Source organism: Triplophysa dalaica, chromosome 21 (genome assembly GCF_015846415.1).
Source record: "Triplophysa dalaica isolate WHDGS20190420 chromosome 21, ASM1584641v1, whole genome shotgun sequence".
In the NCBI taxonomy this organism is placed as follows: domain Eukaryota; kingdom Metazoa; phylum Chordata; class Actinopteri; order Cypriniformes; family Nemacheilidae; genus Triplophysa; species Triplophysa dalaica.
Genome location: NC_079562.1, coordinates 15580212 through 15601743, shown reverse-complemented (window position 1 = coordinate 15601743; position 21532 = coordinate 15580212). Strand labels below are relative to the sequence as shown.

Below are 21532 nucleotides of genomic sequence, written 5' to 3'. Positions count from 1 at the left end.
GGAAAGCTCAGGCATCCAAGCTCATTTCGGCTGAATGATGTTTTGTTCATAAAACGCAGAGCGAGTATTTCAAATTTCCCTCAGTTACATTTCATATCTGTAGCCTACGCTGATATGGTCTAAGCAACAACATCCCTCAGAAATTAGATGGGATGCTCCGGGAGGCGGCTGCACTCGATAGCGCAACGGCCCCACAGATGTGATGTTGATGGGTTTGTTGTCATAAAAGTTTTTCCACCGCTTTTCATGGATCTTCAAATGGCTGCTGGTGCCGGAATGCTTTTGGGAGCGGTGTCATAAAAAATGACCCGCGTCCACGGCGACAACCTCCCAGCCACGGACGCACAACCTGTCCAGAAATCAAAGCCTGCCGTGTCCTGAGGATTCTTCCCGATATAAATAGATTACCAGCGTTTCAACTGTCTTCTGCCATCCTCAGCGATGGTTTGCAGGTACAGGAAATGTTTCTTGGCCTCTCTCTCTCGTCCACACCTCGTCTTTCGGCTACGATGTGAGGATCTCTGCCATTCAGTGTAATTTTCTACAATATGAGTCCAGAGCCGGATATCATAAGCACACTTGGGGGTGACAGCGCAACCGTCTTGAAAGCAGAGATCAATTCAGGAAGCACGCTTCACATCGAGGTCAAAAATAACAAGGAGCGGCTCCTTCTGATCACAGCTTAGGTTAAGCTTTAATAAGGGCTGACCAAACAGTATGCTAATCATTCTTTTAAATTATTCATTTACTTAAAGAAACCGTTCATCCAAAAATGAAAATTCTGTCATCATTTACTCCTCCTCGTGTCATTCCAAACCTGTGTGACTTCAGTTCATCTGCAGAACACAAAAGAAGATATTTTGAAGAACGTTGGTAACTTAACAATGGCGGCAACCATTGACTTGACGCATTGGTTTTGTGTCCTTACAATAGAAGTCAAAATATCTTCTTTTGTGTTCTGCAGATGAAAGAAAGTCATACAGGTTTGGAAGGACACGAGGAGGAGTAAATGATGACAGAATGTTCATTTTTAGGTGAACTGGGATTTAAGTGTAGATCATTTTTGTGCACGTATGTCTTTAGAAAGATGAGGGAAATATAATCGCAGATTTCACTACCATAGAGACTGTGGGTAAATCACAATTGCTTTCTCTGTATAGAAATTGATTTTTAGGGAAAATATATAAACATTTATAGACAGGCCAATCACGGGTTTAGACAGCAAGCGATTTTATATTCTTCTCTAAAGGTGATAAGACAGTGTGAGTTCGATTTTTATACAAATGTAATTCTTTACCCAAAGCCATATGCTGTTATTTTTTTTATCTTTGTTGTGTCTTTAAGACGCAACAAAAGTTCAAAGTGACCACGTCTGTGAGGCAAAAACCTATTTTAAAAGAACGCAATCACTTTGTGTAGGAACAGCCTGAAATTCTACTTAATATTCACAGAAAATCTAGACTTCGATCATACTCCCGAACCAAATTTCAGATCTTCCCCTAAAAACAAGACATTGCAACAGTCAATATTCGTACACTCAAAATAACAAATTTAACATACACTATTTGATTATTTTGCATAGTTTATATATTCAATATTATTCAATATTTGTATCATTCCTGATTCGTGAACTGTAGGTCCATGAGTTCTTTAATAACAAAAGAGAACAGCATACAATAAAGCACACAATCTTGTACCTTTCTCTTTTTTCAGATTTTAAGAGTAAAAAAACATCCAGAAGCAAAGCTGCTGTAAAATGATCATAAGCGTGTGTGAAGCTCGCTTCAGGAAAGCACACAAGATGAAGTCCTAAAGAGTTCCTCTTAAAGAACCTGAGCTCCTAAAATGTTATTCAGGACAGGAAACCATTTGGTCCAACAGAATGAATTAAGCCAAAGCAATACAAGATTATCCAATTATAAGCCTAGTATGGCTTTAGCAAAGGTAATTGCTTCGATGCAACCCGCGATTTCGACGTGCCCGCCGGACGGAAAGTCCAACAGGAGAAACAACCGCGCAACAAAAGGGTTCTGCTTTCCGTATGTATTCTGAGACACAATGTATGAATCGCATTAAAGTCTGTGAATGAAAATCCATGCACCCACTCGCGCACACACAAAAGATGCGTCTGTGCTTCGGCCGGGCATGTTTTCTCTTCTCCTAATTGCAGTGAAGTAACCAGACACACCGCTGGAGGTTGGTGAAGCAAACAGTGAGCAGATCTTATCAGGACACAACAAAGAAGACGGCTGGAGCCGCGGCCGTGTTGCGGGGGGGCACTCGGCTGGGAGGGCTATTTAGCCCCCGGGCTCATAACGCTCCGCTTGGAGAGTAATGCGTGTCAAAAAGACTCAGAGAATGGAGATAAAGCATCGCCGTCCATCACAGGAGCCAATAGCGGTTAGAAATATGCCTTTTAATTATAGAGCCAACAGAGAGCCATATATTTTGCTTAGATAGATTTGATTCTGTCACTTTCCCTTCCCTTTTTCGTATATGATCAAATCATTTTGTTAAAGGGATTGTCTTTATTTCCTCTTTAACAACTTTGTTGTTTCAATTGTGTGACTTTTGTGTGTGGCAACAAAATGGGATGTTAAATGACCGACAGCTTCGGTCCCCATTCACTTCGACTCTTTCAAATATCTCACACGACAAAAATCATTTTAAACAAATCTGTGTGACTCACTAGGGTTATGATGTAGATTTGAAGGTTTCTGGGTGATTTTGTGTATCAAATCGCAAATCTAATGAATACATTTGAGCAGAAATCCAGTGAGGTCTGTGGCGAGTTTCAAAGCTCTCCTGGCTCCGGCGCGTGGCGCTAGACGAGCCACCTTACCACTGTTTGTGTTAACAGTGGCGAAATTCACACCAGACATGTGCGAGTTATGCAAATGCCATTGGGAAGTGTTTGACACTTAACAGTTTTTTGGCGATCAGAGTCATTTCAGCAGGTGCCACAAACCAAAGATATCAAAACCGCCATGTGGCTGAAACTCTCCTTTGGATAAAATGTGATTCATTAGTAACAATTGTCAGGATTTTAACACGAATGGGATCTTTAGTGTTATGCAAAATGATCATGCAAAAATTGTGCGTATCAAATAAATCTCCATCTCATTGCTTTTGTTGCAACTATCCGGCTTGACTCGTCGTGCGGCGCATGTATCATGCAGAGACCTGTGGTCCTTCCCGAAGCAGTTCGGACTGGATATGTATCCTGGTCATTATAGCCAGCGTGATGCTTTGAGAACTCGGCTTATGTCATCAGTCGATTGACCCTTCGCTTTACAGTCAGAGGGACTACACGTCTGCTCGTCACCTACGGCTGGATCATGCACCGATCTCATTCATTTCTGTAAGGCATCACACTTCAAACAAGACCAAATCTCAACTCAATGCTCTATTTATCTTGCTTAAAACATGTTCTCCATATTCCCTCAAAGGTAACGGCTCCAGTAGCGCTAATTTGTTAATGTCAACATACGGCTGCGTTTGCAACTCAATAACCAATAGCCGAGGGGAATCCGCGTATTTTAGGTATCCGAGTTTGATGAAAGATGAGTTTTTTCCTCGTAATAACGTACACTGAAAAATCTTTTACCGTGAGAGCAGAAGCACATATTAAAGAAGCGAATGAAGTAAATTGCTGTTTCTTTCTTCACTGCGAGGAATGAGGTGTCACGCGCACCTCAGATTGCAGGTAGGATGAAAATCGCATTCGGCAGGAGATTTGCCCCGAACGATCTATCCCCGGACTCCCACGCTGATACGTAAGCCGTGGCAGAAAAATAAGGATTTATACGCATAAATCTGGTTTGTTCGGGCAGTTAATATTACAGCTGTCATTTCTCAGCCCTCCACGGTTGATGCATTGGGTTAAATGGGCACACACAACACCTTGTGGCTGACAAGCCGGATTTGAGGCGAGCGGTCAGGCGCGCGTTGTCAGAGACACTTGAAGGCTGTTTGGATTGAGCACATCAGCACTAGAGGAAAGACTAATGACGGCACCTTAAAGTAATTAACTCGGCTCTGCAACCTCGCTGTTCGTCTGAATTAAATTCCTCGTTCATTACGCGTCATCTTGCGAAACACGGCCGTGGGGGCGGAGCTGTCAGGTGTCAGTCGCAGACTGATTATCCAATCGGTGCGCAGCGCTGACCTAAGCAAACGGCGTGTCAAAGGCCTCACGCCTAACTCCAAATCTGAATTGAGATGAATGCAGTGCAGTACCAGCATTGATCTAGGTCTAATGAAGAGTGTGATGTGGAAGAACGCCGTAGTGCTGATCTATGAACAGTATCCTGTTTGAAATCCTCAGTTTAATCAGTACAAGAGTAGGAAAGAAAAGGTCAAAGATCAGCCCTCGGCGGTCAGCATCAAGTCAACCACAGAAGAATCCTGTGGTCTCTTTAGTTTTCAGATCCAAAACATGCTCTATTGTCACCAGATTCATCTTAAATAGGTATAAAAACACTGTTATTATAAACACAGACAAACATTTACATATTGGTTCCATCATATGATCTTGCAAGCTTGCACATTTTGTTGTGAGTTTTCACAATTTATAAAAAAAACACAGATTTAGATAGTTCACCCCAAAACTCTTTCATCCATATGTCAATCTAAACCTCTACAAATGTATTTTTTTTCCTCAGAACATAAAAGAAGATATTTTGAAAAACGTTTGTGACCGAGCAACACTGACCCCCATTGACTTCTATTGTTTGGACACAAAACCACTAAAACATTTCTCACAATATCTTCCACAGAAGAAATAATCACATACGAGTGAATAACTGATGATTTTTATTTTGGGCTTTACTTTCCCTTTAAGGGTTGCGACATTAGGTAGCAACAGCTTCTTTAGGTAACTTCTTTAGTTTCTACTGTTATATAACTAAATATTCTGCTCGAACACCCACAGGCCTCTCTCTATGTACAACCACCAAACATCTCCTTTTCAAAATGAATTCTTTCATATTCTTTCATTAAACAATCAAGTCTTTTGATGTTACGGGGTTGACATATTGATTTTAAATCAGCGTATGTGCTGATTCAGCACCTGGTCCAGTTGAACACATGGAGAGATCATTTTAAGAGGTGTTATCTACAACAGGAAGTCAGGTGATTCACAAACACAAAGCTCCTGATTACAAACTGCAACTGCTTTGATAAACTACCACATGAACTGCACATGATCAGTCTAACATCTGACCTCAAAATGTTTCAAACATACCACTTCCTGTTTAACTCCAGATTAGATTAGATTTGTTTTCTGAGGATTAGCGGAGTCTGCAGGAAATTACTTATTTTTGTCTTTTTTGAGACAGGAATGAGTACACCAGTCACTTACTTGACTGATTTTATGTTTATGATCGTATAAACTTTTCAAATGAAATGCTAACACATATAACTTAAGTTGTGCCTGGGCATGAATTTCGGAAATTGGTTTAGAGATTGTCCAGAGTGTGCACAGCAGGCAATGTAAATTGAATTTACTTTTGTTTAACTTGTTTTAAACTACATAATTCCTATATTTCCATTTGTGTTATTTCAATTTGAAGACTCTTGGATTTAAATTTAAATACAGGGGGAAAAATACAGCATATATACTAATGTATATTATTTTTTAAATATGTAAAATATAGGGGGTAGTAAATGAAGAGCTTGTTTCCAAATGAGATAACTCCGTTTAAATATTTTTTTAAATCATGTTTTTTTATGTCATCATGTTTTTATTGTGTTAGTTAGCTGTATATTTTTGTCATTAAATCAAAACAAACCAACTGCAGTTTGTTTGATATTAATGGGAATGCACAGTAAAAAATCATGGTTTAAAACAAATTCTCATTTTGGAAAAAACTCTTCTTATGTGAAATTATCTTGTGTTTAAATATACATATATAAATATAAGGAATGTTTTAATGATTGCGTTTATTATTAATAATAATACATCGTTTCTATTAATTGCATAAAAAAAATAAGTAAAAAAATAAAATAAAATAAAAACCTTCCAAAGTGTGTGTGTTCCTAATTTTTGACATTTCCGGAATTTCTCACAGCTGAGTTACAGAAAGAGAAAATGACACTGTAGCCACTGAATATCTCTCTCCAGCGTCCACAAATAACAGGTGTGTCTGCTTGAAAATGGGCCTTTCAAGCGTCCCCCTGTAAGCCAGCCGAGACACAACCCTTCTGCATCCAGACGACTCTCTCTCCCTCTGTGTGTGTGTACACAGATACTGTTTACCTGGGTCCCTACATTCTCCTCTGTGATGGAGAAATTGATTTTTTCTATTTTTTCTAAATAGCAATGTATCCTGGGATAACTAAGTCATGCCCCCTGCGAGTACAAAGAACGAAAAGTGTGTGCGGTTCTGAACAGGAAAATAAAATCGCTCTGCTGACTTCATTTACATTTCAGTAAAAACAAGCATGCATCGATAAATGCTAAATAAATGTAACCCACAATTATCTTTTATGAACACAAAGTCAGCTAACTACAATGCCAGCTAATAATACCATAAATAAACAATTAAAATAAAGATTATTTGTATTATTTGTACCTTGAAATGACTGAATGTCATATTTTGAGATAATATTGTAAATATTATTTGAATTGGTGGACTGTAAAAAAAAATAACCTTCTTGTTTGTTTGTTTAGAAGTGAAGAGATGTAAAAATAACAGAAAGTGATTGTGTGTGTGTGTGTCGATGTGTTGTGTGCAGCGCTGCCCACCGCCTGTAGCTGATTAAAATGGCAGCCTGTGTATAAAGTCTCTGCCGTCCCACTGTCACACCAACCTTTCGCCAGCAGAAACAAACGCCTGACAAAATGGCAGAGAAGGCGTCCTGCTTTCTGCTGATTACCGATCGTAAAATAAAACCCACCGTAAAACGCAAAGGTATTTGACCCACCAAAGGCGGTGTGAGCACTTTACATAAAACTCCACGTGTTACAGGGCTGTTTATTCTCCCGCAAATTGCCGAGCGTTTATCAGCCCAGCACGACACTCTGTAAACACAACGGAATCAAAAACAGGGACAGAAACAATCTGATTTGAGATTCTGACACGACTGAAAGTAGTTTTATTTTGTTCGCTTGGTAACCGCAGCATAGGGCCAATTATCCAGCACACTCATTTTAAAGGAACGGCGATGCCTTGTGTACTGAATAACACGTGCGTGCTGAACTGACCACCTTTAAACATCAAAGAGCATACGAGATTTTGTTATTTAAGTTCTCCAAAGCATAGCTGGAAATGACGGGGCAGTTTACAGACACAGATTGATGGATCTGGTGATCACTATGTCCAATTATGAGATTCTAACGCTCTGATGTTCAGAGAACAATAGCCGGTTGATGGCATAACACACACGCACAGAAAAACAACACACTCGTCGTCCGACAAAAGTTCTTTTTAAAGCTTTGCCTTGTTAATGTTTTAGGACTGTAGTGTGATTTAAGGTCTCTCTGTCTTTGTGGCAGGTGAAATATTGCTCGTATTTTACACATTACTGTACGCAGAACGTGAAATGCTCTCCACATGTCTCTTGTAATCGCCATATGGTGATAACGTTAAATCTGAGTTCAGGGCCACAAATCACATTTTCAAAATACAAAAATATTCTTAATATGGTTTTCTGAGAACAAAAGCCAATATATATCCCCATCAACAGAAAACAAAGGCAGACGACAAAGAGTAGTCCAAAACCCTAAATGAATCTTAAAACCACAAAAATTTTTGACATTTACACAAAAATTTCAAACCAATCCAAAAATGATTTAGTAGATCATTTCTAGACTAAGCGAAATATGAATATTCAATGTGCAAAATGTCTAAATTCGGGGTTTACAACAGACAAACTCTCACAAACACAACACCAAACACTCGCATGCACAATTTACGGGTTTCTTTCATCTCCACGTTTCCGCGAATGCAGAAAAAATACAATTTTTCCCCCAGACTGAAAATACCTAAGCAAGTTCTCTGGTGGATCTCATAATCTCGCTCGTGTTTTCATTTCTCGGATGCAGGAGGAGATGAGCCAGAAAGAAACAAAGCCAAGGAAAATATGCCTTTAAAATGAAAGGGATGAGATAGTGTTTTCACACACAAACACAAAGACGGAGAGAAATGAAGTACAAGCCCCGGTCCCCTCTCACCCCTCCTGATCTCAGGGCCTGCACTGAAGCTAATAGAGCACAGGGCTCAGATAGAGCTCACGCCACTTTGAAATGCTAATGGCACGGCTTCAAACACAGTTCATTCACACTTATACTAAATCAAAAAAAAAATTGGGTTGGAGAGTGTCTATTTAAAGCACGGACAGTGACATGTACCAAAGCAGACCGTAAACCACACGCCATATGTTGTAAACCTCACATGTGCATGCGAAAACTCTTTAATATGAGATATTGTTACTCCCTACAAAACCATACGTGTTACCTTCTATATTTTGTAGGTTTACACAATAAAAAGTGCACAATTGTATTTTTAAAGCCATGATTCTATTTCAGTTTTTTTATCAAAATATGTTACGCTAGACATGATTATAAATTCACACTTACAAAACACTCCAATTCCCGTTGATATCAGCAGCGCCTTTAGCTCCACACCGTCCCGAAATCAAGCACGATTTTCATTCAGGCAACTCGGTGTGTTTTCTTTTGGGCTCTCTCACGTCATGCACCACATTTCAAACAACACCGAACACACACACACACTGACTGACCCTTTTTTAACGTGCCACAGCGACACTGATCTAAAAACAAGCATGACTTGTGCAATGTTTTGGCAACACTTTATATTACAAGCGTCCTTTAAAAAATTTGCATGCTATTATAGTTCATTACTACAGTAATAACAATGAAAAAGGGTAATTATCATTGTCACACGTAATTACACGCTAATTACATGATTACACATATGTAATTACAACATAACTTGCAGTGCATGTAAAGCAAGCTCGATTTCTTTACACTCCAGCGTGATGCTTGTTCCAGAGCAGATCAGACTGTGTTCGGGCAAAGAAGTGCCACAGACCGGATTGCGTTTGTCTCTGTGTTGGCACTGGAGGCCCGGGCGCGGATTAATTATGAATGTGGGGTTAAAGGATCTAATTTTACAGCGACTGCTCGCAAGTGTCCATCATTAGATTTGGAAAAAGTCAAGTTCAGACAATTTTAACAGCGCTGGGTTCTTTCGCTTCCCCAGTTAGCTCTCCATCAATGCTGTGCACCCTGAGCCATTCTTTTCACATTAATCATCCTGAGGAGTTAAAAACGAGCAAAAGGAGACCGAAATTGCTTTTAATTATAGACACAAGACCTCAATTTAACAGCCCAAGTCAAGCTTTAGTGAGTTCAACAGTTGATGTAGGTCACCGCACACTTGTTATAAGTAGCAAAAGGCACTGACAATAAATTCAAGTGTGCAGACTTCAACGACACCTTTAAAGAATTTCCAATGGAATGAAATATCTCGATGGGATTTATTTGAAGACCCCCAGATCCCCCCCTTCCCAGACTAATAGTTTCCATTCTGAGAGAGAAGGAGAGAGAGAAAGAGTGCAAGACAAAGAGAGAAATGGCAGCCGACCAAATCAATCCACATCTGGTTGTGTTTTGATTAACCATTTCTCAATTAGCCATGGTCCCCCTTTCCATCATTTTAATTACTCTGAACAGAGCCGTTTTGTTCTTTAGGACTCATTTAGCTGAAATCTAACTCTTCTAATACTTTTCTGACTGGGAAAATCGAAGGGAAATGCCCGAACGAACAATTTCATTCATGCGTGAAAGAAATGCATCAATATAAAAATGAGAATATTTAAAGAAATACACACGCGCAGTTTCTGCAGTCTATCTGTAATATCATTTTACAAACATGCACGGAATGACATGACTCTCGTAATTTATCACTCGTTAATCTTACGCGTGAAAAAGTTTGAGCGTAACCATCCTAGACTTAATAAATCACCCGCTTCAGAGCAACAGGATTTAGAAGAATAAACGCGCGTTATGATCGTTAACAACAGAAAGCATCTTACCTTTTGTAAATGAACGGATAAAGGTTGAACAAATATCTGATGAAAACTTTAAAGAGAAGAAGCTCGGGAACAGCGCGTCTCGGCGCACGCCGCACACATGCTCCGCTCATACGGGACGCGTCTGAGCCTTTATCTGAGAGCGAGCGGTCACATTCCCGCAGACGAGCGCGCACTTCTGCTCTCCACCGCGCCGGGATGAAGGGATGCGGGGATAGAGAGAGAGAGTCCGTCCGTCCTGCTGGAGGAGAAAGAGGAGACGCGGCCTGTGCGCAAGGCAGCTGGGTAAAAAAAAACAAGCGAAAACAAAGCAAGAAAGAACAAACGCACAAATGCAGTCCTCTTGATTTATCTCAGTCCCGTGCGCGTCTACGCTGGGTTTGCTGAGTTCCGCTCCAGCCGGAGAGAGAGCGGCCCGCGGCTCCGTGCGCGCTGAGCTGAGCTACGAGAAAGCGGCTGCGCGGAAAACCCGGAGCCGGAGCTGTGGATTAAACGGATCCGGAGTAACGGAGAAAATAATCACGTAAACATATTATCATCAGTCCGACCTAAGCAAAGGCTGTTGCGGAAGACGATTACGCAGAGCTTTAAGTCGGATTATTTATTTAGTGTATACCACTTTTGGCCATTTTCCATTGGATTTGAACTGCTACATGGCCCTTATTGGGACGGAGTGAAGACAGAGTCAATCCCTCATGCTGTGGGCAGGCCGGCCTCTCAGCCAATGACTGCAGATATCTGCTCACTGTAATACAAGCTCGCATCAAAAAGAAAAGGCAGAGAAGCGCAGATTTTCTTTTACTCCTCAACTTGGCCTCGACCAGAAAGAGTGACTGCTGCAACCGTGCCTATAATCCTCCGAACAAAAGGCACATATACGAGCAATCTTCAATGAATGAACGCGCATGACCCTGAACGCAACGTACAGTAAAGGGATGAGCTGAAGGAGAAACGCGCAGTTGGACTTTCCCTCGGATATGATCGGGAGAAAATAAAACACGCGAAAACCCTCCACTCCACACCTGGCTTTAATAAAGCCTTCCAGAGATATTTCAGTCAAATACAGAAGGGCACATTTCTCCAGTTCACTCATGGAGCAGGTGAAGCTTACCGCGTAACAGCGCGCACTTATATTTTCATACGCATAACTTTACATAGTAATAGATCCATTTTGGGGAACAAAAGAGAAAACAGATGTGGTAAAGGTCATCCTGATATTTTTCTGATGTTTATGCATTAGTTTTGCCAAAGTAAAACCACATGTGTGTTGCATTCTTGCAGTCAATGGAGCTGGAGCGCATGCACGCACAAGAAGCACACAGTTTCTGTTACAAACCACCGCTTTAATCTAATTAGACTATAGTGTAGTGTCTCCACAAAAGAAAACTAAATGCTTGGGCTTTGCTTTTAATATTACATGTTTTGCGATGTAAATCACCTAAAAACAACCTTTAAAAATAAGGAAAACGAACGTGCAGTTTAAAGGAATCAATAGACTACAAAAATCTATTGAAATAGCTTCTCCTGTCTTGCTGCAAACAACAACAACAATACTCCTACTACCTCCACCACTACTACTATTACTACTACTACTACTTATACAAATTATAATAACAAATAATAATTTTAAACGGAACAAAAAAGTTATCCCTCTGTGTACAGTAAACAAGTAATAAAGATCATCTGTTCTTCTGACATACAATTTTTCAATTTTGCATCAGTATGATTTGAGCAGAACTGTGATGTTTTCTAATAGGATTGACATAATGAAAACAACATTTCATCGGTTCAGAATGAAATCAGGTTGATTTAAGTTGCGTTCTACATCATAGAGGATTGTAGCACAAATAAGGATTAGTGTGCAGGTATAAGCTGTGTAACAATATTCTAATCATTATTATCTGGATGTGGTCCTGGTTTTTCTGACATTGCTGGGGCAAATAAAAAATCTCGGCAAAAAATAAATAAATAAAAACATTCCCAAGAAAAAATAAAAACAACCAACACATATTGTCATGTTTTATTTACATTGGTCTGTATGTGTGTGCTTTTTCATTTCTTCCAAAACATTTCCATGTTTTTGTAATCTATGGTTCATACATTTTTGTATATGGGAAGTAGATTTTTCATCCTGGGACTGATTTTATTGCAGTAAACATGAGGGGCTGCTGGTGTAAATGTGGCTGTCAGTCACACTAAGTATTGTGCTTCATTTCACATTCTGAGCACCGGCAGAGAGCAACTTCTCTCTGCTCACAGGACGTCATGTGTCGACAGTTCACCTTCTCCTAAACTTTAGCAATTATTTTAGCATTAATTCCTCCTTTTTTTTAAAGGGATACTTCACCCAAAAAAAAAAAAAATCTGTCCTCATTTCTCTCCTTCGAGGTGATCCAAATATGCATACATTTTTTTGTTCAGTTGAATACAAAAGAAAACATTCAGAAGAATGTAGGACAGCAAACAGTTCTGGGACATTTTTTACTACCATACTCTACCATGCAGTCAATGGTGGCAAGAACTGTTACAAGCATTCTTCCAAATATCTTTCTATGTGTTCATCAGAACAAAGAAATTTGCACAGATGTACACGGACTCGAAAGTGAGTAACAATGATAGAATTTTCCTTTTTGGAAAAACTGTTTAACTGTTTTCTAAAAGGTCTCAATCCTTAACAATACCAAAAGGGTTTGGTTATAGTATTCATAAGCTTTGTATAAAAAATAGAAGTCTATGGAATGTCTTTAGATATTTATTAGTAGACGATTCATTTTTTTACATTTATTTGTTTTCGTATTTTTCTCTATTCTCAATATTTTATTACTGCAGAAAAAGAGCAATTTCAAATCCATTTATTTATTTTACACTCAATAAAAAATATACAGATATGCTTGTGTTAGGTCACTGTGTCGTGTGTTGTTGTCTCTTTTATTTGCTTTTCATTTTAAATTGCACATTTTTTACATGTTGAGGAAAATATGTTTAAACATGAAAATATTAAACTGTATGAAAGAAAAGAAAAATCGCAACAATTAATTTTTTTTCTATTTTTATCCCTCAGACACAAATGGAGACATTAACTATATTTAGTAGAAACTTAAAAAAGATAAAACCAAAAATGAGAAAAAATAGTGCAGAAAAATATTTTTAATAAAGCAGTCCAATCCATTCAGACTGCTAGTCCTCACCCCCGAACATCTCATCGTCATTCCTAATTTCATTGTTTACTCAGGAGAGACAGTAAAAGAACCTCTCAGGCCTCAAAAGAAGTTCACATTCTACTTCCTTTATGAGCACATAGCTTTCTGGATTACACAAATGTCAAATAACTGACCTGTAAAGAGGACGTCTTATACAAACAAATGTCAGTCTCCCACGTGTAACGCTAAGACAACCTTCAACCGCTTCGTCAATATATTACACTGGGATTTTGTATTGCTCTCAAACCCACTCTCTCTCGCTCAGGAACACGATATCTGCTAAAATAAATATCTGTGAAACAAATCTAACTAGTGCTGAATGGTTTAGCAACTGTTATTAAGGTCACTGTAATTTAAAGTCAGTGTTACGTCTGAACTGGAAGGCTTCATGCGAAGACGTCCACAGGCAAGTAGAAACAGATGTGGTGTAAAGGCACATCCAGCTCGGCCCTTCTCTGAGGTCCGCTAGTTAAGATTAATATAGCCCAGACATTAGCATATACAACTGCTGTACGATGACCTCGGAGACTCCAATTCATACTATTTACACAAGAGGCCAAAAACCACATTCTGCAATAACGTTGTCCCTAACCCATTAGGAAGCTGGGAGTGACTTTGTGTCTTATCCAAGCTGTATAATTATCTGAAGTTTATACAATCGAGATTTCATCTTTAGAATTAATATAGACCGGAATGTCCCAGAACCATGCAATAGAAACTCTAAATGAGCTTAATTTATTTAATAATATACTTATTTGCTTTTGGTCTGAATCTGCTAAAATAAATTTCTGTGAAACAAATCTAACTAGTTCTGAATGGTTTAGCAACTGTTATTACGGTCATTGTAATTTAATGTCAGTGTAGGTATTCTTAAATACGTATTCTTAATTAGGCATACTTATACATATACTTTATTAATTAATAAACAAACTAAATACATATTTAAAATTAAAATAAATCTCTGTGATATGTCCTGTTTGTTAACATGGTCAGTTCTTTTGTTGTAAATGAACATGAGACCAGTACAAGAAAGCTAGTCGTCAAATGCGAATGTGACACTATAGGTCTCCTCAGAGGTCAATAATCTTCAGAAATAATTGCCTGAATGTTTAATTGAGAGAAGATGGAAAATGTTTTATAATCATACATAATTGTAAATGCGCAATCCCCAGTCCAGCTGTGTACTCTTGATTAATTCCATTCATTTAAAGAGAACTTCTCATATAAAAGATGATAATTATAAAACTTTTTGAACACATACAGCTTATTTCCATAAAACATTATTGTTCTAAATGTATTCCTTGAGTGCTCAGTTATGCATAAATGGGATGAAATGAATGTTTAAACTCATCTTAACTCCCTAACAACAGCGTAACCCCATGAAGCTCGTGGGACAGTGAATTTAATTTCCTATTTACGTCCACTAATACAGTTGATTTAAAAGTACTTATTCAAATAACAGTGTTCTGTGACGGACAACCGGATGGTCAGGATATTGTTCAAAATTGCTTCAGATAAAAGACCTAACTCTGTAAGATCAATATTGCTGTATGGGAGTCAATGTTTTGGTGGGTATCTTTGATTTTCATACAATTTATTTAAACACTCTATATTTTAGGGATGAACTGTTTTAGTGAATTTGACTGAATTTGAATGATTTTTTTGGGAGTCTGGTTAGGTTTGGTTTACCCAAGGTCATGCAAATGCAGTCTGGTTTGAATCAAGTGTAAGCTGCTTTCTTTGTGGCTGTTTGTATTAGACTTGAAATATTGAATGTATTAGAGTTTCAATACAATACATTTAACTACATTCGCATTTCATTACGGAACTATCATTGCATGCAGAGGTACAAAACAATAGCGATAGTTTCAGGTAATAGAATGGAAAATGCATAAACCCAAACACAGTTAAAGCAAGAAAGAGATGCTGATAATAACTTTAATATGACAAAGACCGCAGCTCTTTCAAATGTAATAATTTTTAGTTCAAAATAGGGACAATCAATACATTTACCACTTCCACAAGTTAACAAAAGCTGAAATTTCCAAGGAAAAAAAAGTCTTTATGTTGAAGGGAAAGTTCACCCAAAAGTGAATATTCGGTCATCATTTACACCGCCAAAAAGTTGTTGCAAATCTTAATGTTTTGCAGAACACAAAGAAAGATTATTTGGAAAAAGTAGGCAATTTTCAGGTCTCGGACATCATTCACTACCTTAGCAAAAAAAAAATGTATGTATGTTATTTTTGTTCTATTGAACACAAAATGAGATATTTTGAAGAATGTAGGAAAGCAAACATTTCTGTGGCACCTTAGACTTCCATTTAAATTGTTCCTACTATGTTTATCAATGATATCCCCGAACTTAAAATTGCAACAAAGTAATTTCTAAAGATTTGGAACAATTTGAGAGTGAGTAAATGATGACAGAATTACAATTTTGGGTGAACTATACCTTTAAGTGGTTGAGGTCAAATGATTTTAAAGACATTTATTATGTGTGATACTTGCTGATGGAGAATGACTGGTTACCAGGGTGTTGCTATGCAGTTGCTAGGGTGTTCTGGTTGGTTGCTTATTGGTCAAGGCAACAAGGCACACCCCAAGTCTCTAAGCTATTACGGTCTCCAGATATGGGTCCCTTCACAATGTAAGTCTATGAGATTTCTTTGCCCAGCAGGCAAAAATCATAAAACTGTTTGCTTAGAAGAGTAATAGCACACCTCTTCTCAACAAGCCCCACAATTTGAGATATAATTCATATCTTTAACACAAACAGTGCTGAACAAGCTATGCATCAAAGTTTAAATGTATTAAAATTTTGTCCAAATGCTTGGAATATCATTATATTTCAGCCCTGAAAGTGCCGTTACGATTACAACAAAAGAACACATAAAATGTCCGTCCGCATAAAAACGATGTGCACTGTGTCACCATATATGAGCGAGAACTGAAACCGCCGTCCTTCGGTTGTCTGGAAACCAGAGCAGAGATTTATTTAAACCGTTAACAAAGAGAAAAAACATTTGCGGTGAGAAGGCTCCGTGGCATTTGACTCATTTGAAGATTTGCCACCTACCAGAGGACAGTTGTACACACAGCCAGAGGATATAACTTCAGCAAAAGAGTATGACCTCTGTACGCCTCAAAGCTCCAAATCACACAGACCTTCATTTCTTCTATGAAAGACATCCCCGCTGCTTGGACTTCACAGCTGCCGAGCGACTCCATTGGAATATATTGGATTATTGGAAGAGCCGAGTGCACTGTGGAGTCTGGCCTCGCTGGGGTTGATTTTAATGTTAATTTACCACTGCAGAGTGTCTTTGGCGATACAATAGCCTGAAAGAGCGAGAGACATCCCTGTCAATAAAATCCCAAACAGTGCTGTGAGGTGGCAGACTTCTTTTCGCCACAGAAAGAATCCTCCAATCACGTCTGAGCCCGAGTCCCAGTCAAACTTTGTTAGCCCATTACACAGTACCGAAAAACAGTATGCATTCACTTCTCATTCAGCGTGACAGACTGTATATTTTATCACTCAGAAATGCACTCGATGTGACCTTAAATTCCGTAATTTTGCTGCATTTGGCTTGAATTTAGTAAGAAGCTATTTTCTAGTTTGTTTACTTGGGGGGAATTGTGGTTTCGTGTTTGGAATTGTGTTTGGTTGTATCATAGTTTCATAGTACAGATTTTGATGTTAGACAACCCTTAAAACGGAAGCCTACGCAGAATCGTTTGTGCATAAGGTAAATGAAAAAACGAGTTTCAATAGCACACGAAGTCAGCAGTTATTTTACTGGGAATAAATTAGTTTAGAATTGGTAACGAAGTCAGGAAATGGACGCGGCAGACGACACAACCAATCTCATCACTCTCCAGTCCCGCAGTTTCGCCCGAACCGTCGTCTAACGGTAAACCTATTGCTGCGCTGGTGGTTTTTCAGGGTTTCATAGAAATCTGAAATGCTATCAACGTTAATAAAAGAAATCTGAGGGAACATATTGTTATTCCCTCTCGCCCGAGCGTCCGCAGAATAAATTTGCTCTCACAGATTCGCCCGTGTCTTTGACGTAGAGCACCATTGCTATAGTATTTCCAAAGAATGTCATATTGCAGATATGTGAAACTGCTGTACGTGAAGCCAGGTGCCAAAAAATGTCACTCCTTTGACACTCTACATATTTCAGAGGATTTTCATTGCTGTCAGTAACGGCTCCCCTATACATGCCAGGAAGCAGAAAGCCCGCAAATGATTTAACTAATTTTTCAGAAATCCTATGAAAGCCGTTTCCCTCGTTCTTTTCCAGAAAACTTCAGCCAGCCACAATTAGCAATGAAGCCTTTATTAAACTCACGTCCGTATTGAGTTACAATAATTGCTCTATTGACAAAAGCATCGGGGCCCTTTCGGGCTGATTATTCTCTCTATGGTTTGCCGTCGGGCAGCTGTTGAAAGGCTTGGTTGCACCTCTGAGTGACTGCTTGTCAGCAAAGTTCTCTAGTATCAGACAGAAGCCGAGCTCAGGTGACTGGGAGCCCGAACCATCATGAAGTCTTGCAGAGGGTCCCTGGAGCCCGGCTGCATTTCCTTACCATCACTCAGCTCGGAAGCATTTCATCCACGGCTCTCTCTAGCTCTCATTCACCATCGCGCCTCGCATATTTTGCAATCGGCTCTACGAACGTTTGGGCATTAAGTGACGGATTATTGCCCTGATTTCAAGACTTGTTCATTAAAAATAATTTTCTGGAATCGCACGATGAGCGTAATTATGTGCACGCTTGACAACTCTTGAAGGACCTTTCAAATTAAGTGTATTATGATTCTTTATCTCTCTCGTGGAGTAGTGGCTGTTCTTTGGAGCAGTGTAAGCAATGCCATATGGTCTATTGAAAGTAATCAAAGTCTCGCATACAACATTCTGTCCCAGAGTGCTGAAGACATGATCAATATGCAGCTACGATTCAGGAATCAGGAAACCGATTAGCAGCAGTGTGAATTGATTCTTCCACACCCACACTGATCTTTGTATTCTCAGACTGATGGTTGCATGCAATTTTCTTATAATTACTAACACTAATCTCCCCATATGCATGCTGATCTCTCTTTATTTGTGCCAAGACTACCTGCATATGCCAACTGATCTTTCACTGCTCTTCAGCTGATTTCTTCAGGCACCCTTCTCTGTTTTGATCTTTTCATTTTCACTCTGAGCTCACCAAACTGATCTTTATTTTAACATATTCTGACCAAACAAAACTATCTCTGATCTGACAAAACTCCCTCTAATCTGACCAAACTCCCTCTGATCTGACCAAACTCACTCTGATCTGACCAAACTCACTCTGATCTGACAAAACTCCCTCTAATCTGACCAAACTCCCTCTAATCTGACCAAACTCACTCTGATCTGACTGTGATCTGACCAAACTCACTCTGATCTGACCAAACTCACTCTAATCTGACCAAACTCACTCTGATTTGACCAAACTCCCTCTAATCTGACCAAACTCACTCTGATCCGACCAAACTCACTCTGATTTGACCAAACTCCCTCTAATCTGACCAAACTCACTCTGGTCCGACCAAACTCCCTCTAATCTGACCAAACTCACTCTGATCTGACCAAACTCACTCTGATCTGACCAAACTCCCTCTAATCTGACCAAACTCACTCTGATCTGACCAAACTCACTCTGATCTGACCAAACTCACTCTAATCTGACCAAACTCACTCTGATCTGACCAAACTCATTCTAATCTGACCAAACTCACTCTGATCTGACCAAACTCACTCTGATCTGACCAAACTCACTCTAATCTGACCAAACTCACTCTGATCTGACCAAACTCACTCTAATCTGACCAAACTCACTCTGATCTGACCAAACTCATTCTAATCTGACCAAACTCACTCTGATTTGACCAAACTCCCTCTAATCTGACCAAACTCACTCTGATCCGACCAAACTCACTCTAATCTGACCAAACTCACTCTGATTTGACCAAACTCCCTCTAATCTGACCAAACTCACTCTAATCTGACCAAACTCACTCTGATCCGACCAAACTCACTCTAATCCGACCAAACTCACTCTAATCTGACCAAACTCACTCTAATCCGACCAAACTCACTTTGATCCGACTAAACTCACTCTGATCCGACTAAACTCACTCTGATCCGACCAAACTCACTTTAATCTGACCAAACTCACTCTGATCCGACTAAACTCACTCTGATCCGACCAAACTCTCTCTAATCTGACCAAACTCACTCTGATCCGACCAAACTCACTGTGATCTGACCAAACTCTGATCTGACCGTCATTCTTTCAGATTAGAAAAATCATTACCATCATTCTTTAACATATTCTGACCAAACTCACACTGAAACGTTTAGAAATGCTTACATCAACGTACAGTGCATGTGTACAACGTAAGACACGTCAGCCTCGGTCATTTCTGTCGGGCATTTATTAAGGGTCTTTATGCATTATAATACCCCCAGTGTGATCTCACCAAACTGATCTCACCAAATTCACTGATAATGCAATCTCATTATACTCACTCTGTTTTTCTATCGATCTGTCATGATCTAACACAGGCTTTTGAAGCAGACTCCCACATACTGACTCTCTCTGTATTCTGTACACTGATATTAACATAATTAGCCAAGATGATCTCTCAACATTTAATCTGTCTGTTGTTAATACACTAATCCTTTTGTTTCAGCATTACGTACTGAAGGCATTAGATGGCATTACGCAAAAGTGAAACATACTAAAAAAGGCTTGTTTACAGGATGTAACACAAGAGAGATAACTGAAGCATATGCAGTACCACAACGTGCAGGTGAGTTTGCACATTGCACATTTCCAGAGGGCCAGTTTTTAATAAATTGTTTGTTTACTGTAATGCTACTTTGGCTCTATCTGAACAGGCAGAATAGTCTGGATTCTTCAATATACCACAGGTTTAACTGCAGCTGCAATCTATTCAGATCTAATCATTCAATGATAAGTTTGTGATTTCTACAGGCCGTTTGAAAAATCCTCCCGTCCCAAGCTTCAGTGCCGCCCTACCAGATGGTGAAACCCAGTTATGACACTCTACAGTAAAGCACACACGCACGCGCCACATCTCCTCCTAAACTGAAATAACTCAACGGATGTAACAAGCGGCTGTCAGCGAATGATAAAGTACCTGATCTGTGACAGCCCGACCTTGTGATACAGAGAAATGAGAAATGGACGTCTATAACAATCACTGTCAGAGCGCGAGCAGGAAGCTTGGGTAGATGTTGTCTAAGGGAGATGTTTGTGGAGAAGCTCTAGAATGGAAAAATCATAACCGGCAACTGCTATACCAAAACACTGAGTAAGTTTTTATTTTTAAAAAATCAAAGTGATTATTTATTAAAGGCCAGCTAGGCCATATAGAGTTATGATGATGACCTTGGTGGCAGTAACATATCTTCATAAAGAACTTGAGCTTGTCATACAAGGAACAAAATGTCCTAGGTTTTCTGTAGGTTGTATAGCCTGGAGCTTCCTACGCGAAGGTCACAGGTTAGATTCCCAGGACACATACATTGCGATAAATTGTATGGCTTTGGACAAAGCGTCTGCCAATTTATTATAGGTAGAAATATAATTGTCTCATGAAGGTGTGATGTCACAAGCGATACGAAAGATCTGATCCATATATATCTCAGTGTTCGTCCTATTCAACATTCACCAAAAACCATCAAGCAGCAGGACATTTTAACGTTCTGTCGTTGCACTATGTAGCCCCGCCCACTGTTAAATCTTGTTAGATTAAAATAATTTGTCTCATAACTGTACAATAAACATCACACACTTTCTGATATCAGTTATATTGTATTACAGCCCGCTACAGAACAACAAAAGACCTTTAAGAGTGAGCGTTTTTAAAGATGCTCCTGCATGCTCGAGTGCATTAAATAAATGAGGGAAAAACGTAACAGGTGAGAAATCTTGGAAGAAAAATGGCGTAAAGGTTGGTGAGACATTAAGGAGAAAGGAAAGGTCAGCACACTGCTGGATGTTTAAGGGATTAGAAACCAGGCGACTGCAGAACGTGACGCACCAAACTCTCTTATGCTGACATGACAACTAACGCGCCACTTTAAAGAACGGCAAGATTTTCCTTCATATATTATTTATAGGAATTGCTACACAGTTCCTGTCAAACAAAATTTCATAGTAATGTCAAGCTTTTAAAAAGATTGATAATGCACACAAAA

At 39.3% G+C, this 21532-nt stretch overlaps 1 protein-coding gene across 19 annotated transcripts in view; it reads right to left on the bottom strand.

The window, feature by feature from the left end:
- adgrl2a (adhesion G protein-coupled receptor L2a) overlaps positions 1-10842 on the bottom strand; it is a 102313-nt gene extending 91471 nt beyond the window's left edge. For 15 of the 19 annotated variants that reach the window (XR_008904979.1, XM_056734564.1, XM_056734573.1 and 12 more), the window contains exon 1: positions 10063-10842. The gene's annotated coding sequence lies outside the window, so the exon portion shown is untranslated. Of the gene's footprint in view, positions 1-8581; positions 8656-10062 lie in introns of those variants that run through there. The other 4 variants (XM_056734569.1, XM_056734570.1, XM_056734576.1 and 1 more) reach the window with 2 other exon arrangements.
- Positions 10843-21532: the final 10690 nt, after the last annotated feature.